General features: G+C 46.5%; 1 protein-coding gene across 1 annotated transcript in view; it reads right to left on the bottom strand.

Annotated features, from left to right (window-relative positions):
• The window catches only part of SCN4A (sodium voltage-gated channel alpha subunit 4), a 104,535-nt gene extending 81,881 nt beyond the window's left edge, over positions 1 to 22,654 (bottom strand). The window contains exon 1 of the mRNA XM_083409410.1: positions 22,486 to 22,654. The gene's annotated coding sequence lies outside the window, so the exon portion shown is untranslated. The remainder of the gene's footprint in view (positions 1 to 22,485) is intronic.
• Positions 22,655 to 23,855: the final 1,201 nt, after the last annotated feature.

Raw genomic sequence — 23,855 nt, 5'->3', positions numbered from 1 at the left:
ATACGAACAAATTCTTATCATATCCTTATCATATCTTCTTATCATATCCTTTTCTAAACATTGTTAAGTGGGCTTCCCCAATTCCCACCTATCCGATTTTCATTTTACTTCATCTTTAGCAGTTTACATATATCATAATTTCTAACCATTTTTTTTTAATCACACTTAAAATAACTTCACATTTTATCACTTACAAATTATACTATTTTAAAATACCCTGTCTTCTAACCCTACAGCCTATATACACCTCCAAAGCTATTCTAAGGTTTAAATATTAACATATTTTTTCAAGTATTCCTTATGCCCTTCCTCACTGAAGTCTAGGCAAGCGGAGCCTTCCATTTCACACCCTGCAGATGATGAGCTATGTTTTCTGAGCTGTGGGTTATTAGCAGATCGTTATGTATTTTTTTCCCTAATTATTGCTGGTTTTAAAACCAAAACCACCATCTTGGCTTTGGGATAAGTGGAGGTCATTGCAGAGAAAATAAATGCAGCAGTACGTCAGAGGAGGTCTGTAGTTTAATGCCGGAGAGGGGAAGGCTGTAATTTTTGGCATGAGAATTAGGGTGTTGCCCAAGTATGCTTCGTATCATCTGTGAAGTATTTTGAAACGTACTGAGCTGGGACCCTGCCCTGACCACAGCAAGCATCCAGCTCTGGCCCTCGAATGCCCCATAATAGACTCACACCCATCCCAGGATCAAGAACCGGCAACCACACACGCTGAGAAAATAAAATCAAGGGATTTTAAAGTTACCGGACTATGCAGAGATGGCGGAGCGGATAGCAAAAATAAGAGATCAATGAGACAGAAATATGGCTGGAGATTATTTCTGGACTATTTAAGAAAAATATATATAGTCAAAAGCAAATGCAAGCAAGATTTGAATTATAGGCAAGGGAAGAACGCGGCAGCTAGACTGGTGTCTGGGAGCGGCCGCCGAGACCATATAACACCGGTCTTGAAAGACCTACATTGGCTCCCAGTACGTTTCAGTGCACAATTCAAAGTGTTGGTGCTGACCTTTAAAGCCCTAAACGGCCTCGGTCCAGTATATCTGAAGGAGCGTCTCCACCCCCATCGTTCTGCCCGGTCACTGAGGTCCAGCTCCGAGGGCCTTCTGGCGGTTCCCTCACTGCGAGAGGCCAAGTTACAGGGAACCAGGCAGAGGGCCTTCTCAGTAGTGGCGCCCGCCCTGTGGAACGCCCTCCCATCAGATGTCAAAGCGATAAACAACTACCTGACATTCAGAAGACATCTGAAGGCAGCCCTGTTCAGGGAAGTTTTTAATATGTGACATTTAAGTGTATTTTTCATCTTTGTTGGAAGCCGCCCAGAGTGGCTGGGGAAACCCAGCCAGATGGGCGGGGTACAAATAAATTATTATTATTATTATTATTATTATTATTATTAGAATAAATAAATGATAGTAATATAAGATACTGTATATGAGAAAATGAATGGTAATTATGGCAGTAAAAGGATTACAACAGGAACATCACGGACGTAAGGATGTAATAAATTATTATATTGAAAGTGAGCTGAACAATTTTAAATTTTGTGGGGGGGGAACTAATACAAAATTATTAGAAATTATTAGAAAAAAAGAAAAGGAATGAAAACCATTGGAGTATTTTATTGGAGGGATAGGATTTTGATCATATCAACGTTCAGACATTTGAGATAATGGAATGAATATTTGATCTGGGCCAGCTGGAAAGACTCTGCAAATTCATTATTATGATTGAAACTATTTACTACTGCTACTGCTATTACTACTTTCCTGTGGCATGTGGCTGGCGTCACTCGGGGCCAAACCAGATGTTTCTTTAATGACACGATTGCCCATTTAAAATCTGGGGTCACTGGGACTGCAAAAATGGCGTGGAGAGGTTTAACTCTTCCGTCTCCGGCCACAATCCCAACAACATCCCTTCAAGTAGCAATTATCACTAGGGGGGAAAGCTCCCAGGTCTCTCCCCCACCCCCAAATATCATTGCCATACAGGGGATGATTTTATATATTGCTATTAAATGTATTTCTATGTCATGCCATAGGGGGGACGCGGGTGGCGCTGTGGGTTAAACCACAGAGCCTAGGACTTGCCGATCAGAAGGTCGGTGGTTCGAATCCCAGCAATGGGGTGAGCTCCCATTGCTCGGTCCCTGCTTCTGCCAACCTAGCAGTTCGAAACCACGTCAAAGTGCAAGTAGATAAATAGGTACCACTCCACCGGGAAGGTAAACGGTGTTTCCGTGCGCTGCTCTGGTTTGCCAGAAGCCACATGACCTGGAAACTGTACGCCGGCTCCCTCGGCCAATAAAGCGAGATGAGTGCTGCAACCCCAGAGTCAGCCACGACTGGACCTAATGGTCAGGGGTCCCTTTACCTTTATGTCATGTCATAACCAAAGCTCTGGGCAGCATACATGAAAATGCTTAATATATGAAAGGAATACAGATAAATGCAGTTGATAGCTGATGAAGTTGATGAAGGTGATGGTTAGTTGATGTCTCTGGGTGGGACAAGCTAAGATCTATCCATGAAGGAGGACTTTATATTTGTCTCTTTTCCTCTTGTTTTTTAGATTCATTTGTTACTCTACTGTAATGCATTATGAAAAGTCTTAATAAAATCTTAAAAGAAAGATTAAATACAGTGAAAACTACTATAACAACAATACAAAGCTATTACAGATCCGAGCACTATTTTTTCTTCCCGCCCTGGTGCTTTCCCTGCTCTTTACTGCTGAATTGGAACAAACACCAATCCATGAAAAACTCAAATTGCCATTTGCTTTGATTCAATGGTAAAGATCCGAGTTTTCCAGGGGAAAGAGGTGGGGCTCTCAGAACACGGACCAGGAAAACGCATACCTGTGCCTAGAAAGAATGGGGCAAAAAACGAGTGCAGATAAGCCCTTAAGGGAGCTTTCAAACTGTTGCAATTTTCAGGCGGGATTCAATCCTATACCAGCAAACTCTGGTTAAACAATGAAAGCTGATCTGGAGCTCTTGAGCAACAAGCCCACTTCCCCAAAGGCTAGCATTTTTTTGCAACAAGGAAAGTGAAGGAGAAACACAGTGGGAAGAAGGAGATAACACTGGTTTTAGATTATACTATGCAAAATATGGTCAGAAGCTCAACATCAAAAAAACGAAGATCATGGCCACTGGTCCCATCACCTCCTGGCAAATAGAAAGGGGAGAAATGGAGGCTTTGAGAGATTTTACTTTCTTGGGCTCCATGATCGCTGCAGATGGTGACAGCAGTCACGAAATTAAAAGACGCCTGCTTCTTGGGAGAAAAGCAATGACAAACCTAGACAGCATTTTAAAAAGCAGAGACATCACCTTGCCGACAAAGGTCCGTATAGTTAAAGCTATGGTTTTCCCAGTAGTGATGTATGGAAGTGAGAGCTGGACCATAAAGAAGGCTGATCGCCGAAGAATTGATGCTTTTGAATTATGGTGATGGAGGAGACTCTTGAGAGTCCCATGGACTGCAAGAAGATCAAACCTATCCATTCTTAAGGAAATCAGCCCTGAGTGCTCACTGGAAGGACAGATCCTGAAGCTGAGGCTCCAATACTTTGGCCACCTCATGAGAAGAGAAGACACCCTGGAAAAGACCCTGATGTTGGGAAAGATGGAGGGCACAAGGAGAAGGGGACAATAGAGGACGAGATGGCTGGACAGTGTTCTCGAAGCTACCAGCATGAGTTTGACCAAATTGTGGGAGGCAGTGGAAGACAGGAGTGCCTGGCATGCTCTGGTCCACGGGGTCACAAAGAGTCGGACACAACTAAACAACAACAAATGCTGGTTGGTTCTTATGGCTGTACATGGTTTTATGGCAATTTTTGTAACCAATGAGCATTTTATCTTTATGGAACCAGCTTTGTGAGGACAGTTGTTCTGCGGGGGGGGGGGGGCAGGGGAAAGCCCTCCTAATTACTATTAATAAAATAATACTCAGCCTGTCTGGCTTTTCCTGGCTGGATGTGAAATGGAGAAAGAGAAAGGTGGGAGGGGGAACGATGCTGGCAGTGCAGACTGCACCATGGGAGGGCTGTCAATGAGGAAGACCGGAGGGTGGGGGCACAGAAATCAAGATGTGAAGGATTTCTGAAGGGGCAGGTGGCGTCTGAGTTTAGGAAGCAAGAAAGTACAGGGCAGTTCAGGACATTAACAAAGCACACTCTCTAAGGATTAAGGCTGCAATCCTAACTCTCCTTTCCCAAGGGCAAGCCCCACTAAATTCAATAAGCCTTCCTTTTGAGTAGCCCTAGTTAGCATTCTGCTGGAAGTCTCACTGGACTGATTTCTGAGTAAAGACACTTCAGATCACACTGGGAGGCTTGATGTCAATAATGTGACCTGACTTTTGCCTTTATTGTGAGGACAGACTAGAATGGAGGAGATAGCACTAAATCACGAATTATGCAGGGCAACTGTTATCATTCCATCCCAGCTGACTGTGAAAGAGCAATGTATTGGCAGCGCTAAAGAGTCTTAGTGTAGCCTGGAAGCAAACTGGAGAATCTGGACAATGCTACTGCCATCCTGTTGCATTTCAGTGTTTCCTGTGTTCCCCATGGCCTTTTTTTGAAACTTGATATGCGGCAGGTTTTCCCCAGCTGAAATACAATTATAGCATGTCTGGTGTATATAGTCAACGTGCTGTTGAAGGTTTTCTAGGCTACTGTCCTTCTAATTAAAAGCTTCTTGTTGCTTCTTCCATTTGGTGTTCAATGGAGTATGGCAGTAGTAATGGATTTCCCCTTAGCCCTCCCTATGGGCAATAGGAACTGACTAATTAGGACATAATTCATCAGCAATGATGCGCTACACAGAAAGAAAGCAAAAGGGCAGAACCTGTGAGAAGGAAGCTACTAATTAATATTGATGGGGACCTTTAAATAATACTTACTTCTGGACAAACTTTCTAATCTTAGCTTTGACGACAACACTGTTGAACAACTAAGTGCTATATAAAGTGCTATGTGAAATCACCATTCCACTTCCAACTAATTGTGGGAAGGGTGCTAAAGGACTCTAAGCAAACTTAGATCAAAGAGTGCTGGAACATGCCTAACTAGTCTAACTACTGACAACATGCCATTTTTCTCATGATTGTGTTACTACAACTGGGCCACACAGCTAGGAAAAACCGGCAAGATTGCTAGGGCAGAGGGTATCGCTTCGAGCTGGGCTTGAACTTCAGGCACCCCACATTTTAAACATTGGGTTAAAACATGGGTAGGCAAACTAAGGCCCGGGGGCCAGATCCATCCCAATCGCCTTCTAAATCTGGTCCATGGACTGTTTGGGAATCAGAATATTTTTACATGAGTAGAATGTGTGCTTTTATTTAAAATGCATCTCTGGGTTATTTGTGGGGCATAGGAATTTGTTCCGTCCCCCCCGCCAAAAAAATATAGTCCGGCCCCCCCACAAGGTCTGAGGGACAGTGGACCGGCCCCCCTGCTGAAAAAGTTTGCTGACCCCTGGGTTAAAAGGTAGCTTGAAAATACAGACCTCTCTCACACCTAAAATTGTCCCTGTAACCCAATGCCACTTGGCCCAGTCCATTTCCTTCTGCGGTTTTGATGGCATACTTTGTTCCTTCAAACTTCCTGATTTGAAACTTGCACAAAGGACCTCCCTCCACTTTCCGGGATTATCTGACGCCCTGAAGGAAGCTGACTTAGCGGCTAGCTGGAGAGAATTTTATCCTGGGAGGTGAAACAAGAGCCCGTATTAAAAGGCCCATCCGGAACAGAAGTTTAAAAAGCAACAGCACAGAGCATAATCCTGCCAGTCTTGAGGCGTCCAAAATTGCAGAGTATATTGTACACAAATATATACATGGCAGAAGAAAGTTAAAGCCACAGTCCTCCTAAGAATGCCTGAGAAGGAACGCCCAGCTAGTGAAATCCATGAGATTTATTTCCAAGTAAGTGTGCTTAAGACTGGAGTAGCGCACTTGATGAAAACAGATCTCTTATAGCTCTATCTTTCATCGCTCCATTTCCCATCACTGCCCAGCAAATATCAGCGCAACAATGACCACACCTCAACTCTTCATCTGGAAGAATCGTGCAAAATATTACAAACTTTCTGGAACTTTCTGGTGATTAGTAGACAGACGCATTTGATGTTGGAGTAGAAATACATGCCTCCCACCCACCCTGTTTCATACACTTTGTTGTGGTTGCAGTCAGTTTACACAACCACTAGTGAAATGCTTGCCAATTTGATGGGCATGTGTTATGGAGGGATGTGCGGGTGCCTGATTATCGTCTTCCAAAGCTCCTTTACTCCAAACTTAAAAATGGTAAGCATAATGCTGGTGGTCAACTAAAGAGGTTCAAAGACTCTCTCAAGGCAAATCTAAAAAAAAAAAAAAAAAATGTAGTATAAACACTGACAACTGGGAAACACTGGACTCCAGTTGGAGAACAGCCTTTACCAAAGGCTGCACCTTGGTTTTTGAAAGGTTTCGGGAGTCGAAGGGACTCCTGGAACGGATTAAGTTTGAGAACCAAGGAACAACTGTAAGCATTTCTTTTGCTGGTCCCATGCTTTCTCAGAACACATCTGATTGGTTTTGCCTTTCCCCTCCACTCTGCCCCCTGAAAAAGAACACTCTTTAGCACTAAATCAGAACAAACGGCAATCTGCAGAAAACCCAATTGCCATTTGTTCTGATTCTGTGTGGATAAGTCCTACATGATCACATACAGTCAGTAGAGAACGAATCACCAACCATTTAGCTGCCTAGTGATTACAGTGATACCTCGGGTTACATATGCTTCAGGTTCCAGACTCCACTAACTCAGAAATAGTACCTCGGGTTAAGAACTTTGCTTCAGGGTGAGAACAGAAATCGTGCTCCAGCGGCACAGCAGCAGCAGGAGGCCCCATTAGCTAAAGTGGTGCTTCAGGTTAAGAACAGATTCAAGTTAAGAACAGACCTCCAGAACGAATTAAGTACTTAACCCAAGGTACCACTGTACTAGGCTTAGGGAAGGAGGAGGGAAGGTGCCCTCCCCCCCGGAAATGGTTGCACGACCCTAAATCCACCTCTGCATAGTGATAGGGCAGTTCTCTATAGTTTGACAGCAGTTTGATATGCAGACATTAGCATATGCTAATATATATTAAAATTAGCAGGGACGTGGGTGGCGCTATGGTCTAAACCACTGAGCTCTTGGGCTTGCTAATCAGAAGGTCGGCGGTTCAAATCCCCGTGACGGGGTGAACTCCCGTTGCTCTGTCCCAGCTCCTGCCTAGGTAGCAGTTCGAAAGCATGCCAGTGCAAGTAGATAAATAGGTACCGCTGCAGCGGGAAGGTAAACGGAGTTTCCATGCGCTCTGGCACTCATCAGGGTCCCACAGAGGGAGGAATAGCTTTCCTGAAGCCTTGACACTGCAATAGAAATGTTTTGAACCAGCCTTCCCCCAACCTGGTGCCTTGGAGAGTTTTTGACCACAGTTCAAATAATCCTAGGAAGTTGGGACTCACAGGAATTGCATTCCAAAACAACTAGAGGTATCCAGACTGCAGGAGGCTCTTTTTAAACCTGCAGGGCTAGAACGAGCGTGGCCACTTACACATTGCCCCCCCACACTCCTTTTCCACATGGTAATATATATGTTTGACTTTAGTAATGACTTTAATTTCACCGGAAATACAACAAATCTCACAAGAGTGAGGAAAACTATGGAATAATAATAATAATAATAATAATAATAATAATAATAATAATAATTTATTTATACCCGCCCATCTGGCTGAGCTTCCCCATTCCCCACTCTTGGCGGCTTCCAACAAAAGATTAAAAATACATGAAAACATCAGTCATTAAAAACTTCCCTAAACAGGGCTGCCTTCAGATGTCTTCTAAACGTCAAATAGTTGTTTATTTATTTGACCTCTGATGGGAGTGCATTCCACAGGGCAGGCGCCACTACCGAGAAGGCCCTCTGCCTGGTTCCCTGTAACCTCACTTCTCGCAGTGAGGGAACCGCCAGAAGGCCCTCGGAGCTGGACCTCAGTGTCCAGGCTGAGTGATGGGGGTGGAGACGCTCCTTCAGGTATAGATGACCTAAGGCAGGCTTCCTCAACCTCGACCCTCCAGATGTTTTGAGACTACAATTCCCATCATCCCTGACCACTGGTCCTGCTAGCTAGGGTTCATGGGAGTTGTAGGCCAAAAACATCTGGAGGGCCGAGGTTGAGGAAGCCTGACTTAAGATACTGCTTATGCTGAGGGTGAGAGCCGGGGTGAAGTGACTGTGAGGGGAGAGACTCCATCAGGCAAGGCCTCCTTCCACCTGCCTTGCCCCACCCTCTAGTCTCTGCTTTTCAATTTGTATTGTATCATTTTATGTACTGTGGCTTGCCATTGTTTTAGTTTAGAATTTTTTTATTGTAACAGATGAGTGGATTTCTGTTTAACTTTTATATGTTATTATTATTTAATACTTTTCTAATGATTGTTGAATGTTACTTTTTTGATGTAGGTTGCCTATTTTAAAGTTTTATTGTCACATTTCTGTATTGCATTAGATTTGCGGAGAGCTGCGCGAAGCCTGGAGAGCGAGAGGGGTCGCTCTCCAGGCTTCAGCGAAAGCCTGCATTCGCCCCATAGGACGCACACACATTTCCCCTTCATTTTTGGAGGGGAAAAAGTGTGTCCTATAGGGCGAAAAATACAGTAAGTTGTACATTTTTTGTTTCTTCAGCTTGTAAACCACCTTGAGTATTGTAAGATAGAAAGGCGGTATACAAATTAAAAGTGATGATGATGATGAAGTGGTAGGTAAAGGTAAAGGGACTCCTGATCATTAGGTCCAGTCGTGACCGACTCTGGGGTTGTGGCGCTCATCTCGCTTTATTGGCCGAGGGAGCCGACATTTGTCCGCAGACAGCTTCCGGGTCATGTGGCCAGCATGACTAAGCTGCTTCTGGCAAACCAGAGCAGCTCATGGAAACACCATTTACCTTCCCGCCGGAGCGGTACCTATATATCTACTTGCACTTTGACATCAGCAAAGTCTGGACATACTGGCAGAGCTAACCTGCCATGCTCACTGGTGTCCCGCGCCGCACTGACCTGCCCGCTGCCGCCCACTCCCAGCTCTGGGTAAGCAGCAATGACCCCACCGCCAGGAAGTCAGCACTGCAGTTGCACCCCATGGGGCAGGCCACATCTAGACCCATGCACAGGGGTGGCCCATCCTGTTTCGCCGCCTGAGGCAAAACGGAAAGGCGCTGCCGCCACCCCATCAAAGCCTCGTTTACCGGGGTTACGTAGATGCCGAGATATTGCGACAGTTACGCAAGATCTGGCCCCAAGCTGTCGCTGCCGCCGCTGGATGACCCCCGTGGTGGCAGGGGTGGGACACTCCATCCGACTCCACCACCCGAGGCAGCTACTTCACTCCGCCTAATGGGCGGGCCGGCCCTATGTACTGGCTCAATCTGCTGCCCTTGTGCTAGTACACAAGTTCAAGGCCCCTGATCTCTCTCTTTTATCCGAAATCCAGCCATGGGCCAAACAGCCCTTGAAACAGAGCACACCTTCTAAAAGAGAAATTCTCCTCTGGAATTCAGGACAGCTGGCCACCCTGCCTTCCTACCAGGAACTAAAAAGCGTAAAAGGAGAGCTAAAATATATATACGGAGCTGCCTTGCACAGTATCAGACCACTGATCCCATCTAGCTCATTCCTGCCGCCTCCAACTCCTCTGCCATTTTAAAATTTTATGTCCCCCATTTTTAATGCTGCTCTGCCATCTGCTGTTTTAGATTTTGTTGCTGTCAGTTTTGTCCTGTGCGTTTTATTGCTTTTGTTGCATTGAAGGGAGAGGGGGTACGTGTATCTCTTAAGCTAGTCAAACAAGTTCGGCTGGAGAGCTCTAGCGATGATATTATCTTCTGATAGTATCTTAGGCAAGTCAAACAGTATCTTAGGCTAGTTAAACTTGTTAGGTTAGAATGGCCCCTAGTAAGAATGACCACGTAGCGTATATGAATAGAATGGACACGTATATGGAGAGCATATATGGAGAGAATAGGACACGTAGTAATTCACTAACTGAGCATGCGTAGGAATGTAGGTTGCCTTTCTCCCCCCATGCTCCAAGAAGGTGGGGTGCATAGGTGGATGCATATGATTGGTGTAAGGGGAGGAACAGTATAGGTGGGTGCATATGATTGGGTGTAAAGGGGGGGCAGGAGGAGAACTGAGGGTGATAAAAGCTGAATGCTCCTTTGTTTCAAGGCGCCAGTCTTGGGAAGCTATTCCACTGGTGCCATTCTGCGCAGATGAAAATAAAAACCTTTCTCTCTGAAGAAACTGGTCCCTGGTGCCTTTGTCTCCTCCGAGGTAGGGAGTGCGTGCTAAATGGGCTCAGGCCCTGGATCCCCGTGGTAAATAAGGCTTCAGATCTGGGGGCTCTTTTCCGGGATTCAGCCCCTCCCCAATACCTGGAGGCCAGGCTTGACCGCGGTGAACAGCTCCAAGGCCGTTGGCGAATTCCACGCGCGCACTCCACCAGATTCGTGGAGGGAGTCCGCCAGACCGCTTTGCAGTGGAGACACTCGGTCGAGAGAGAGAAAGGACCGGCCGGAGAAGGAGAAGGAGAAGGAGAAGGAGAAGGAAGGGGGTCTAGACGGAAAAAGGTAAGCCCAAGGGAAAGGGGCACGAGACCTGATCAGTCTCACCTGGCAGTGGCAATAAAGTGCCGCCGGGAAAAGGAGGTAATGGCTGAACAGGGAAAGGGAGGTTTTGGGGAAATAAAGTGTGTGAAGTGTGTCAAAAGTAATCCAGTGAAAGGATGAATGTTTGAGTGACCATGGCTTAGTGCCCCATGGTCAAGCGTGTGCAGGATTGTGCAATTAAGTCACAGTCTGTAGTGGAAGTTGTTTGCCTGGACAAAATTGTTTTTAGGAGCGGATTACTTTGTTGAGACATGAGGTCGGGAGGAAGTAAATGCACCTCCCAGGGGGAAAGTAAATGCACCCCTCTGGAATGTTTCTTAAACAACTGGAAAGAGAGACTCAGAACACTTTGTGAAGTGGACTGGCCGACACAGGGACTGGGTGCCTTTTGAGGGAACTTTTGATTTGCAATTAATCAATCCCCTCTGGAGAAATATTATCAATGTCCACCCAGACCAAATCCCCTACATTTCTATCTGGAAAGCCAATGTGGATCAAAATCCCTCATGGCTTTGGGAAAAATAGAATTGTGACTGCCCAAGTCAAACTGTGTTCAGTACAATTACAAATTTGAAAAACAAACAGCAGTCTTGCCAGTCCCAGAAGAACAGTCCCAGAAGAAGAGGAGGAAGGAATAATTAGCCCCCTCCACCCTATGCAGCAACTGCACCAGGGCTAAATGAGGTTTCCCCTACCCAACCCCCAAAAGCAAAAAGAGACGGAGGAAGAAAAGACAGGAGAAAGACAAGAGGAAGTTGAGAAGGGTGAAATTCAGAAGGAATCAGGTGAAGTGGACAAGCAGTCCAAAAGAGTATTTCTGTATGTGAATTGGCAGAAAGAGAAGATTTTAAAGAGCAGCGTGAGATAGAGCCAGTAAGCAATCCAAAAGAGTGAGCTGGATGTGGCTTCTTGGTTCTAGAAGCAGCACAATGCAAGGATGTGAAGTGACAAGAAAGAAACAGAAGGGTAGGCTTTGAGAGCCGCATAGGACAGAACTGTTAAAAAGAGAGACAATTAAAAACAAAGAAAAAAACTTACTATGAAAAAACCAGGCCCAACAAACGCAGGTTCCCAGAAGCTGCCTGGCCCTGGTCCAACAATGGTTGCTCTGCACACAGAATGAGGTTTCTGAAAATGATTTCCCTCCCCTTTGTTCAAAGACTGTTGCAGCTAGAAGCAAGTGAACTAACTGTTTCTCATTCATGCAAGTAACAGGACATCAGCTTTTTTTTTCTCCTCCTTGTACCAGGCACTTGGAGGTAGCTTCAGAGCGTTATCTCTTGGCTGCTATCCCAAGAGGAAAATGCTGCATTCTTACCAACCAGCTGCCTTGAATCCCACACTGTCTGGATTTACGGTTCAGCCACAAAGAAAAAAACTCAGAAGGCCAAGGGTTACCCACCCCCCTTGCCTCAAGCACTAACCTGAAGAAATGACTTTCTTAAAAAAGCAAGTAAATGCTTTCTGTGAGAGAATTTTATTTTAGGAGCTACTGAAGAAGTGCAGCATGCTCAGATTAAAACGCTTCTGCACCATAGGAATTGATACTTTGAGGAATTTGAAACTTTGCCAGAAGCAAGGAGCGCATTGTTTTTTTTACAGAGACTGGCAGTCTTTGGCAAATCAACTGAAATTTGCAACATGGCTTAGAGGCCACGAGAGCTCTGAAACTTAGAGCACACGAATGAGACTTTAAAAGAAAAAAAATCTCAGCTGGCAAAACTAAACCCAAGGAACAGAACTGTTAACCGCTTGTGAAGTTTCCTGCCAAGCATCTAGGCCTATACCTTAGGTGCAAATGCTATCTGTCAATGTGCAGTCGTTCTGCCGTGTGTTTTCTTTTTCTTTTCTCTGGACAGGTATACCAGCCAGAGGCTGTCCTGTTTCTCTACAGCTGTTAAAGTCACCAGCATCTGTGACACCTGATCTGCATTGGCCCCTTCGACTCACCCCAGACACCCAGACATCGCTCCAGCCGTGTTGGAAGAGACCCCTGCTCACGTCACTCCAGAAGCTGACGTTTTGCACGGCTCAAGAATCCAGCATGGATTGAAAGAGGACATTTTCACATTTTCTTTTCTTTCCTTTTGCATAACTGAACTTTATTGAAGGTACCTGTGCCTGATTTGCTTTACGCCACCCCTGCAGAGGACAGTGTCTAGTGGGTCTTTTCTTTCAGCGTGATTACACCCCAGCCCACTCTCTAGCACTTACCTAAGCCCTACCACGTGCATACAATGGCTCAAATACGACTGTGGGTCCCCGTGCTGGTATTTCTGCTGCCTTTGTCCTTTCAAATGCAAATACCACTCACAGTGACCAGACAACTGCTGCAATCGTGGGGGGCCCACCACACATATAATAAATGGATTCAGGTTGCTGAGATGGTTGCGTTCTCTGCAAATCGGACCAATTGTGCCGTTTGCACTCTGGCCCCTGTAGATGCTCTGGGAGGAATGCCACTCCTCCCTGTGCCTTGGAATGAATCCTTGGTTACAACTCCACTTGTTGCCTTCCAGCCTCTGGGCAACCATTCTTCTTTATGGAATCATTCCGTCCCTTTCCAGGTTCACAGGATCACTGGCTGCCTTTGTGTCAACAAATCAAATGACGCCAGTGACGCTCAGACCTATGTGGGCACTTCCCACTGTGATCGTACCTTCCCAGCCCCAACTAACATGCCTGAGTCCGAGACAGGAACTTTTTCTGGTTGCAAATTGACTGCATGCCTAGCCCGCTTGCTGACAGGCACCATATCTGCCCATGGTCAGGACGTTTACTGGGTGTGTGGCAGAAAGGCCTATCATGCCCTCCCAAGAGGATGGTATGGGGTCTGTTTTCCAGCCTACTTGATACCCCCCATGTGGATTCCTGACCAGATATTCTCTGCACCCCTAGAAGGAGACGTTCAGCTGACCTGGCAACACTTGCAGGTGGCAGCTCCCAGAATTGAGGCCAAAATCAGTGGCCTCTGGAAAGGATACTGGCCCATTATGCTCCAGCCTCCTGGAATCAGGGAGAGAGAAAATCTCTGAGGCAAGGGAGCCAACCAATCTATAACTTGAACTGCATAATCAGACTCCAGGCAGTGGTAGAGATTGTTGCTAACACGACGGCCACGGCCCTTAGGCTAATTGCCACGCAATTGGATGTGACACGCAATGCGTTTCTTTCATTTTGGCTAAACAAGGTGGTTTTTGTGCAGCCCTCAACCTAACTGGCGGAGCATGTTGTTTTAATATTTCAGATCATGGTGAAGCCATCCGTGATTTGGCTGCCAGCATAGAAAAGGTGGCACACGTTCCGGTACAAACTTGGGAAGGCTGGAATATGTCCTGGTTAGACAAATTCCTACCAAGTGGTTGGCTTCGAGGACTCTTTGCTGTGATGATGGGACCCCTGCTAATTTTGCTTCTTCTTTGCTTCTGTATCCCCTGCTTAATGCAATGCTTGCAAAATATGATGCACAGGATGGTCTCCCGTATGATGGGACCTCGTGTGCTTGCTTTAATGCAAGAATACCGTCCCCTCCCATTGGACGAACCTAGGAGTTAGGTTGTCCCAAAAAGAAGAGGTGGGAATTGAAGGGAGAGGGGGTACGTGTATCTCTTAAGCTAGTCAAACAAGTTCGGCTGGAGAGCTCTAGCGATGATATTATCTTCTGATAGTATCTTAGGCAAGTCAAACAGTATCTTAGGCTAGTTAAACTTGTTAGGTTAGAATGGCCCCTAGTAAGAATGACCACGTAGCGTATATGAATAGAATGGACACGTATATGGAGAGCATATATGGAGAGAATAGGACACGTAGTAATTCACTAACTGAGCATGCGTAGGAATGTAGGTTGCCTTTCTCCCCCCATGCTCCAAGAAGGTGGGGTGCATAGGTGGATGCATATGATTGGTGTAAGGGGAGGAACAGTATAGGTGGGTGCATATGATTGGGTGTAAAGGGGGGGCAGGAGGAGAACTGAGGGTGATAAAAGCTGAATGCTCCTTTGTTTCAAGGCGCCAGTCTTGGGAAGCTATTCCACTGGTGCCATTCTGCGCAGATGAAAATAAAAACCTTTCTCTCTGAAGAAACTGGTCCCTGGTGCCTTTGTCTCCTCCGAGGTAGGGAGTGCGTGCTAAATGGGCTCAGGCCCTGGATCCCCGTGGTAAATAAGGCTTCAGCATTGTTAATTGGATTTGTACTTTCCTTGTAAACGCACTCTGAGGAAGTGGCTTTGAGCGGCAGGGTCTGAACTACTACCCAATAAATAAGCTAACGCTTACGTCTTTTCAAATTTGTGAACGGCCAAGATTGAAGCAAGGGCGTTCTTCACGCAGGGAGGTCATCTGCCACTGAGTGAGGCCTCCCTCTCAACGCTTTGTCATTTCTGAATTAACGGTCTGGGAAATAAAAGGAGCATTACTAGAAATAGCGGGACGTGGGTGGCGCTGTGGGTTAAACCACAGAGCCTAGGACTTGCCGATCAGAAGGTCGGCAGTTCGAATCCCCGCGACGGGGTGAGCTCCTGTTGCTCGGTCCCTGCTCCTGCCAACCTAGCAGTTCAAAAGCACGTCAAAGTACAAGTAGATAAATAGGTACCGCTCTGGCAGGAAGGTAAACGGCCTTTCTGTGCGCTGCTCTGGTTCGCCAGAAGCGGCTTAGTCCTGCTGGCCACATGACCCGGAAGCTGTACGCCGGCTCCCTTGGCCAATAAAGCGAGATGAGCACCGCAACCCCAGAGTCGGTCACGACTGGCCCTTTACCTTTCACTTACTAGAAATAGGGATGGGCGACTGTCAATTTTGGTTCTTCTCAGTTTCTCATTTCCTCCCCAGTTCTCCACATTTCCACATCAGCTTGGAATTTTTTTTTAAGTCCTCGTGAAAACTCTCACCAGCACTTTAATGAGAATTTCTCCTAAAATGCACATTTTTTTGCATTTAATTTTGTGTAAAACATACATTTTTGCAAAGCAGTTTTGTCTAATATAATGCATTTTTGCACACTAAAAGGTGTTTATGGGCACTTTAACAAATGCATCTTTGTACGTGTTACTTGGCTGGAGAACAACAAAATTTGAATAAATGCCGATTTCAAAAGCTGGCTGTGTTTCTCTCGATATTTATTTCATTCATTAAAAAAAACGGTATATTTGTCCTTTTTTAAAACCAAACAAACCCCAAAACCTTGTGAACTCAAGGCATCTAAGAATATTAAAATGTAAGAAGTATACCAAAGATATATAAAAACAACAACAATCAAAATGAAACAGGATTCGACATACTGGCGGTTGCCCCAAGCCCCCCCCCCCAAAAAAAAACTAAGTACATCTTCGGAAAACATGGAATTCATCAATACAAGGTGTAGAAATGGCCAGAGGCTGCTTTTTAAAGACCTTAACTGCACATTATGTCACCAACATGATTAAAAAACATTGTCACTGGTTTTTTTATTTTAATAATGTTAGGTAAGGGAGGGAAATTGTTATGTGGGGAGGTCAGGGGAAGGCCTAAGCCTCCCTGTGGTATCACCTCACCGTGTGCTCCTGTTAGTAGTAAGAAAAAGCTCTCATGGGCACTGATTGGAGGCTTTTTGCTGGGACTTCCCCCCTAATGCTACTACTACTACTAATAATAATAATTTGTTATTTATACCCCGCCCATCTGGCTGGGTTTCCCCAGCCACTCTGGGCGGCTTCCAACTGAATATTAAAAACAATACAGCATCAGACATTAAAAGCTTCCCTAAACAGGGCTGCCTTCAGTTGTCTTTTAAAAGCAAAATAGTTGTTTATTTCCTTGACATCTGCTGGGAGGGCGTTCCTGTTGGGAGTCATTCTGCAAAGAAACAGTAAAGATGTTTGTACCTTTAAGAACTGTTTCTGTGAGCTTTGGGCAGATTGGGTACAGCTGGTCATGACTATGAAAGGAGGAAAAGTTGCAGTTTGAACTTTGCCTGCAGGGGAAAACACCCACAAGCTTTGTTTTGTAATAAAACCTTTATTTGATTTGGTTTTACATTGGTCTCGTGGTGTCATAGTTTCTGTCATCTGCCACCAGAGGAAAAAAACCCCTCTAACAGTTCCACAGGGCAGGTGCTACTACCAAGAAGGCCCTCTGCCTGCTTCCCTGTAACCTGGCTTCTCGCAGCGAGGGAACCACCAGAAGGCCCTCAGCGCTGGACCTCAGTGTCCGGGCTGGATGATGGGGGTGGAGATGCTCCTTCAGGTATACAGCTAAATGCTGCAGGGGTTGGCCCTGTTTTCCAGAGAAACATATCTTGCTAATGTTAGAAACATTGGACTCAATGGACCTTTGGCCTGATCCAAGTTCATTATCATGAAACTCCAGTACAGTCTCCTCCCAAGAATGCCAACCCGGTAAAAAGCTGCCCCCGAAAGCAAACGAGACACAGTGATGGAGAGGCAGAAATGCATCTATGTTGTTCTCACATTTTTGCAAATAGAAGCCATGTGGCGGGGAGAGAAAGGGACCACAATGCATCATGTCAGCCTTGTACCCAGATATGATAAGGTTTGTGTAGAACTGGGGCTTTAAATGTGGCTTGAAGGAGGAGAGGGGGAGAGGCGTTAATAATACTCCTGTAACAGACTTAGCCCGAGAGAGGTAACTCAGTGCTTTTCTTTGAAAGCAGATATCTGCGTTAGAGGGCACACAAGCTCTCTGAAAATCTTGTTTACCAATGCAATTTTGACGGTAGGAGGCTGCAGTCCTAGCCTTACCCTTCTGAACTCAATGGGAATTACTTCTGAGTAGACATGGATAGGATTGCACCATTCCTATATTACATGAATTCATATTAGACCCTTCCTTGTTTTTGAGATTGCGTGGTCAGTGGAAGCCTTCCCCGGCCCTCAATTATCTATTCCAAAATTAACTGGTGAATTAGGTGCCTTTCACACACGAAGATGGGTAAATCATTGCACCTGTAAGATTGACTAAAATATTGTTGCCCGCCACCCCAATCTCCAGCTGGTGCGAGACTCGGGAGCTTCCAGGCGCTTACGCAATGTTCGATTTCCTCCAAATAGCGTAGTAGACCTTGGTGTCTTAAGATATGGGGTTTATTTACACATATCTACAACCTGAGCCTACGACGGAGGAGCTCACAGCATTTACACTCCAGTAGGTCTTTGATTCTCCCATTGTCACTGCCTTGGATTCCAGCAGAAATCAAGCATGGCTCTCCCTCTCTGACTGTTCTCTTCAGCCTGTCTCTGGCCTAGCTCACATAAAACTCTAGTTATCGCCTGCTTGGACTACTGCAATGAGCTCTACGTGGGGCTAACTTTGAAGGTGACCAGGAAACTACAACTAGTCCAGAATGTGGCAGCTAGACTGGAGACTGGGAGTGGCCACCGAGACCATACAACACCGGTCCTGAAAGACCTACACTGGCTCCCTGTACATTTCCAAGCACAATTCAAAGTATTGGTGCTGACTTTTAAAGCCCAAAATGGCCTCGGCCCACTAGACCTGAAGGAGCATCTCCACCCCCATTGTTCAGCCCGGACACTGAGGTCCAGGTCCGAGGACCTTCTGGTGGTTCTCTCCCTGCACGAAGTGAGGTTACAAGGAACCAGACAGAGGGCCTTCTTGGTAGTGGCACCCGCCCTGTGGAACTCCCTCCCATCAGATTTCAAGGAAATAAACAATTACAGTGGTACCTCGGGTTACAGACGCTTCAGGTTACACATTTTCGAGTTGCACACCGCACCGAACCCGGAAGCACCAGAACGGGTTACTTCTGGGTTTCGGCGCTTGCACATGCGCAGAAACACCAAATCGCGACTCACATGTTAACAGACGCACCGCTGCAGGTTGCGAACATGCCTCCCGAACGGATCACGTTCGCAACCCAAGGTTCCACTGTATCTGACTTTTAGAAGACACCTGAAGGCAGCCCTGTTTAAGAAAGTTTTTGATGTTTGATGTTTTATTGTATTTTTAATATTTTGTTGGAAGCTGCCCAGAGTGGCTGGGGAAACCCAACCAGATGGGCGGGATAAAAATTTCTAAAATAATAATAATAATAATAATAATAATAATAATAATAACAACAACAATAATAATAATAATTAGCTTCTCATTACCCACCAGGTGAGGAAGGGGGTCCACCCATTTGCCCTGTGGCACAGAACCACTTCCTTATAATAAGGACCCATACTTAGGGGCCATGGCTAACTCAACAATGGGATCCTCTTTTAGATTGTAACACTTGCTGAATCCAGGAATTAGAATGGACTCATAAAGCCTAACCTCCCACCACCATCCCCCCCCAAAAAACCCTCCCACAACACTATACATGTCATTTGGGAAAAAAGGCTTCTTTTGCTTTCTGTCATGCAGTTGCAATAACTATAGGCCACAGAGCTGCTGAGGGGAGAAGTTCTGGACAGAACTTCTGGGGAAATTACTGTTGTCAAGGGCCCCACGTTATAGCCAGAAAACTGCAATACCTTCTGAACTGTAAAAGCAATTCTAATAAGTAAGAAGCCTAGAGATCTCTAGCAGATTCACTGCACTGCTCTCTGCATGGGGCTACTAGCCTTGAAGTCCGTCCAGAAACGACAGCTAATAGAAAACACTGCCGCTAGAGTTCTGTAAACCAGTTAGAGGTCTTTTGTTCGAGTAAGTGGTATGTGCATTAATTAAAGAAATAGCGTAGGCAAACTCTGGCCTTCCAGATGTTTGGGACTACAATTCCTATCATCCCTAGCTAACAGGACCAGTGGTCAGGGATGATGGGAATTGTAGTCCCAAACATCTGGAGGGCCGGAGTTTGCCCATGACTGGTCTTAGCAGATGCTCCCATCAGAAGTGCCTCTCCCCATATTAGCCATCCTGGACTCTGACATCGACTGGGAACAGTTGCTTGCTGCAACATCACCAGCAAATATCACTTGTTGGGTTGGTGATACCAGATTCTGGGATTCTCTCGCCCTACAGGTGTGGACAAGGGACACGGGTGGCGCTGTGGATTAAACCACAGAGCCTAGGGCTTGCTGATCAGAAGGTCAGCGGTTCGAATCCCCGCGACGGGGTGAGCTCCCCTGCTCCTGCCAACCTAGCAGTTCGAAAGCACGTCAAAGTGCAAGTAGATAAATAGGTACCGCTCCGGCAGGAAGGTAAACGGTGTATCTGTGCGCTGTTCTGGTTCGCCAGAAGCGGCTTAGTCCTGCTGGCCACATGACCCGGAAGCTGTACGCCGGCTCCCTCGGCCTATAAAGTGAGATGAGCGTCACAACCCCAGAGTCGTCTGTGACTGGACCTAATGGTCAGGGGTCCCTTTACCTTTACAGGTGTGGACAGAAATGTTGGCCTTGCATCATCTAGTCAAAACCCACCTTTCTTCAAGGCTTTTGGAGGAATTGTTTCGTTTACTCTGGGGTTTTAGGCTATTATTCACGGTTGTCTTGCTAATTTTTTTATAAATTTGATGTTAACCACCTTCCATTTTCGCTCTACTGAATTGTTTCACTATACCGTCCTATTATTGTTAGAAACTGCTTTCAAACCTCTGATGAGGTTTTTAAGCAGAGGCTGGATGGTCATCTGTCATGGATTTATTTAGTGGAGATTCCTGCATCGTAGGGGGTTGGGCTAGATGACCCTCAGGGTCCCTTCAAACTCTTTGATTTTGCGAAAAAGCAGTTTATAAATTCTATAAATAAAATAATAACTGCAGCAGCAATAACAATAATAACAACAACATCCTTAGCACTTCAACAACAACAACAACATCCTTAGCACTTCATCACACTAAAGTTCACATGGATCTTTGAAAAAAGCCATGCCAACTGAAGTGGTATACATATGCCCTTACATAAACTCATACACTAAATAGGTCCATATATTGTACCTCCAGCTGCTTTTGCTAAATATACATCATAAGGAGCAGCGCATGATCTGACCTGTGGCTTGCTGGACTTAGAACCAATTTCCCGTGCCATTGCTCAGCCCTAAAATGTGCTAAGAAAAATACAAGTGCCTCTGACCATGCACAGAGTGCCCTTCCTACAGACAACCTCAACGAGCCTCTAGCGACCTGGGGTTAGAATGACAAGAAGGTGGAAAGATGCGACTTCGGCCCTGGCACCCCTTATTTCCAAAAGTAAGGACTGCACCTGATGTAGGAAACATATTACGCACACCCAGAAGCTAACTTTCTTTTATTTTTGCGAGACTCGCAAATCTGAAAGGAAGCTCCCATGGGCCAAGAAGCACAGCCTTGTCCCCTGAAAGGCCGGAGTCGTCTCCAGTGTATCTCTGCTGCAGCCACTTATCCCCAAACACAGAGAAATGGTTCATCCTAGCAGGGAGAAATGAATGAAAAGGAGATGGTTCTAGATAACTGAAACAAGTGATGTAGTAACTGCTGTTTGTGGCAATCCCTAAATAAAGGGTGGCATTAGCTATGTGCGGCCACCCTCTCCCTTGGGACCAAACTAAACACTGGTTTGAATAATTTAAAAAACACCCTTTTCATCACAAACTCAAGATCTGGCATTACAGGAGCGTTCAGACGTGTTTTCTCCTTCCTTTCTCTCTCTACCACCCCTGCACTTTGCTGATCCCAGCGAGAGATCTTGAATCAGTTTCTCAGCTTCAAATGCAGTGTGTCCTTGCCTGGTGCACCACCGAGTCTAAGCCCTTGGGCGACACATCGAAACCGTATCCCTCCTCCATCGATGAGCCAAAGGGGAGGGTTGGCGGCGGAAAATAGGCCCAACCAATTCTACTTTAAGCTCTTCAGACACTCTGAGCAAACAGGCAAACAGCGAGTCAGGTGTGCCAAGCAATTTGGGAAATATTGCTGCAAAAAGGCGAACAAACCGATATTCCTTCATGAGCCAGAAAACTCATTTCCATCTTCTGAGAACGTTGTATTCTTTTCAAAACAGGACTTTCACAGTCCCATGAACTGTTTCTGGTGGCGGAACCCAACGCTGGAGCATGTGCAAAGTGAACGACACAGAGAAGAGTGCCTCTGAGCATAGGCAAAGCTCCTTTCCCTACCCATTCCTCAAGAAATCACACATTATCAAGGATCGGGGCGGGGGGAGAGAGAGAGAGAGAAAGACTTCCAGGTCCAGACATGCACAAGGCGACTGCTAATAGCCCTGTGTGCGGCCTGGGTTTATATTTAGAGTGGTAGTTGAAGACGGCAAGAGCTGGGCGCATTTCTGGTGCGAAAGCCAAGATTCTAGTCATCCCCTGGAGCTGGGAGAAGATGGTGTCAGCCAGCCCATCTCGCCTTACAGCCCTGCCGCTCTCACAAGCCATTAGCAGCTTCTTCACAGGCTGGTGCCGCTTAAATCTTGGCCGCACCATTCCTCCTGTCAGCTTTGTTTATGGCCCCTGTGTACACCACCCACCCACCCACAACAACTCCCCTCAGCAGTGTCTCCCACCCTGACTCACCCATGTTTTTTTACTTTCTAACGTGGCTGAAGGAAGCTGGTGGTTATCTGGTTTTAAGGGGAAAGGGGGGAAAGGAAGCCACAGCCAAATGGTGTTTTAGCCAAAGGTGTCACAACAGCAACAGCAGCAGCAGCAGCAGCAACAGCGCATAACTCTCCATGGGTCAGTCAAAAAGCCAGGCAGGAATAATCAGCCACGCAAAAGAGAAGGTGGAGGTCAAGCCGCTTCTTGCGAGAAAGAGCAAGGAGGCGCAAAAGCTCTGCCAGGCACCAGCGTTGGGGGTGGGTTTGGGGTTTCCGCCGCCTACTTACTGTTCAATGGAGTGAGCAATATCCCAAAGAAAAGGCCTTTTCCCCCCCGCTCCCCTCAGACTTGCCCCGAGAGTGGGAGCTCTCAGGCCGAGCTGCTCGCCTGTTGGCAGAACAGCTGCTGTTCCCTTCAAATGGTCATGCTGAAACCTGAGGACCGGAGGGTTCTTCAGGTAGCATCGTCCTCTCTCGGCTTTGGCACTCGCCCTTCTGGGCAGCTGGTCAAGTATCAGATGGTTCCTGCAACCCTGCAGCTCCATCTCCTAGTGCCGGACGATGGTACAGCCACCCGGGGATTCGCACAAAGGGAACGCCGAGATTGCACTTTCCGCACTCGAGGAGCGGCAAACTTGACCCTTCCCCAGAATAATATGTACCCTGCAACTTAATAATAATAACAATTTATTATTTATACCCCGCCCATCTGGCTGAGTTTCCCGAGCCACTCTGGGCAGCTCCCAATCAAGTGTTAAAAACAGTACAGCGTTAAATACTAAAAACTTCCCTGAACAGGGCTGCCTTCAGATGTCTTTTAAAGATAGGATAGCTGCTTATTTCCTTCACATCTGAAGGGAGGGTGTTCCACAGGGCGGGTGCCACTACCGAGGAGGCCCTCTGTCTGGTTCCCTGTAACCTCACTTCTCGCAATGAGGGAACCGCCAGAAGGCCCTCGGAGCTGGACCTCAGTGTCCGGGCTGAATGACAGGGGAGGAGACACTCCTTCAGGTATACAGGACCGAGGCCGTTTCTCCCTCTCTCTCTCTTATCACATGTCAAGATTGTCTTATGGGCTCAGGGCCTACGCTATTCCCCAGAGGTGTGTCCATTCTGGTCTTCTGCATGCAGCATGAAGAGGGATTTCAACAATAGCTCCACGGGACACGCATATAATTTTACACCCCTCATTGCAATTCCAGATATCCCATCCCAGACCTTCCAGTGTCCCTGGTTTCCAGAGACAGCCCCGGATTTACAGAAGCCGTTCTGTTTTTCAATAAATTTGATCCCGAAATGTCCCACTTTTCCTTAAAGGTAAAGGGACCCCTGACCATTAGGTCCAGTCGTGGCCGACTCTGGGGCTGCGGTGCTCATCTCGCTTTATTGGCCAAGGGAGCTGGCGTACAGTCATGTGGCCAGCATGACTATGCCACTTCTGGCGAACCAGAGCAGCACACGGAAACACTGTTTACCTTCCCGCCGGAGCGGTACCTATTTATCTACTTGCACTCTGACGTGCTTTCAAACTGCTAGGTTGGCAGGAGCAGGGACCGAGCAACAGGAGCTCACCCCGTCGCAGGGATTCAAACCGCCGGCCTTCTGATCTGCAAGTCCTAGGCTCTGTGGTTTAACCCACAGCGCCACCCGCGACCCAC

This window comes from Podarcis tiliguerta (genome assembly GCF_965153285.1).
Source record: "Podarcis tiliguerta genome assembly, chromosome: 13".
Taxonomy (NCBI): Eukaryota; Metazoa; Chordata; class Lepidosauria; order Squamata; family Lacertidae; genus Podarcis; species Podarcis tiliguerta.
This window is presented reverse-complemented; position numbering and strand designations above follow the sequence as displayed.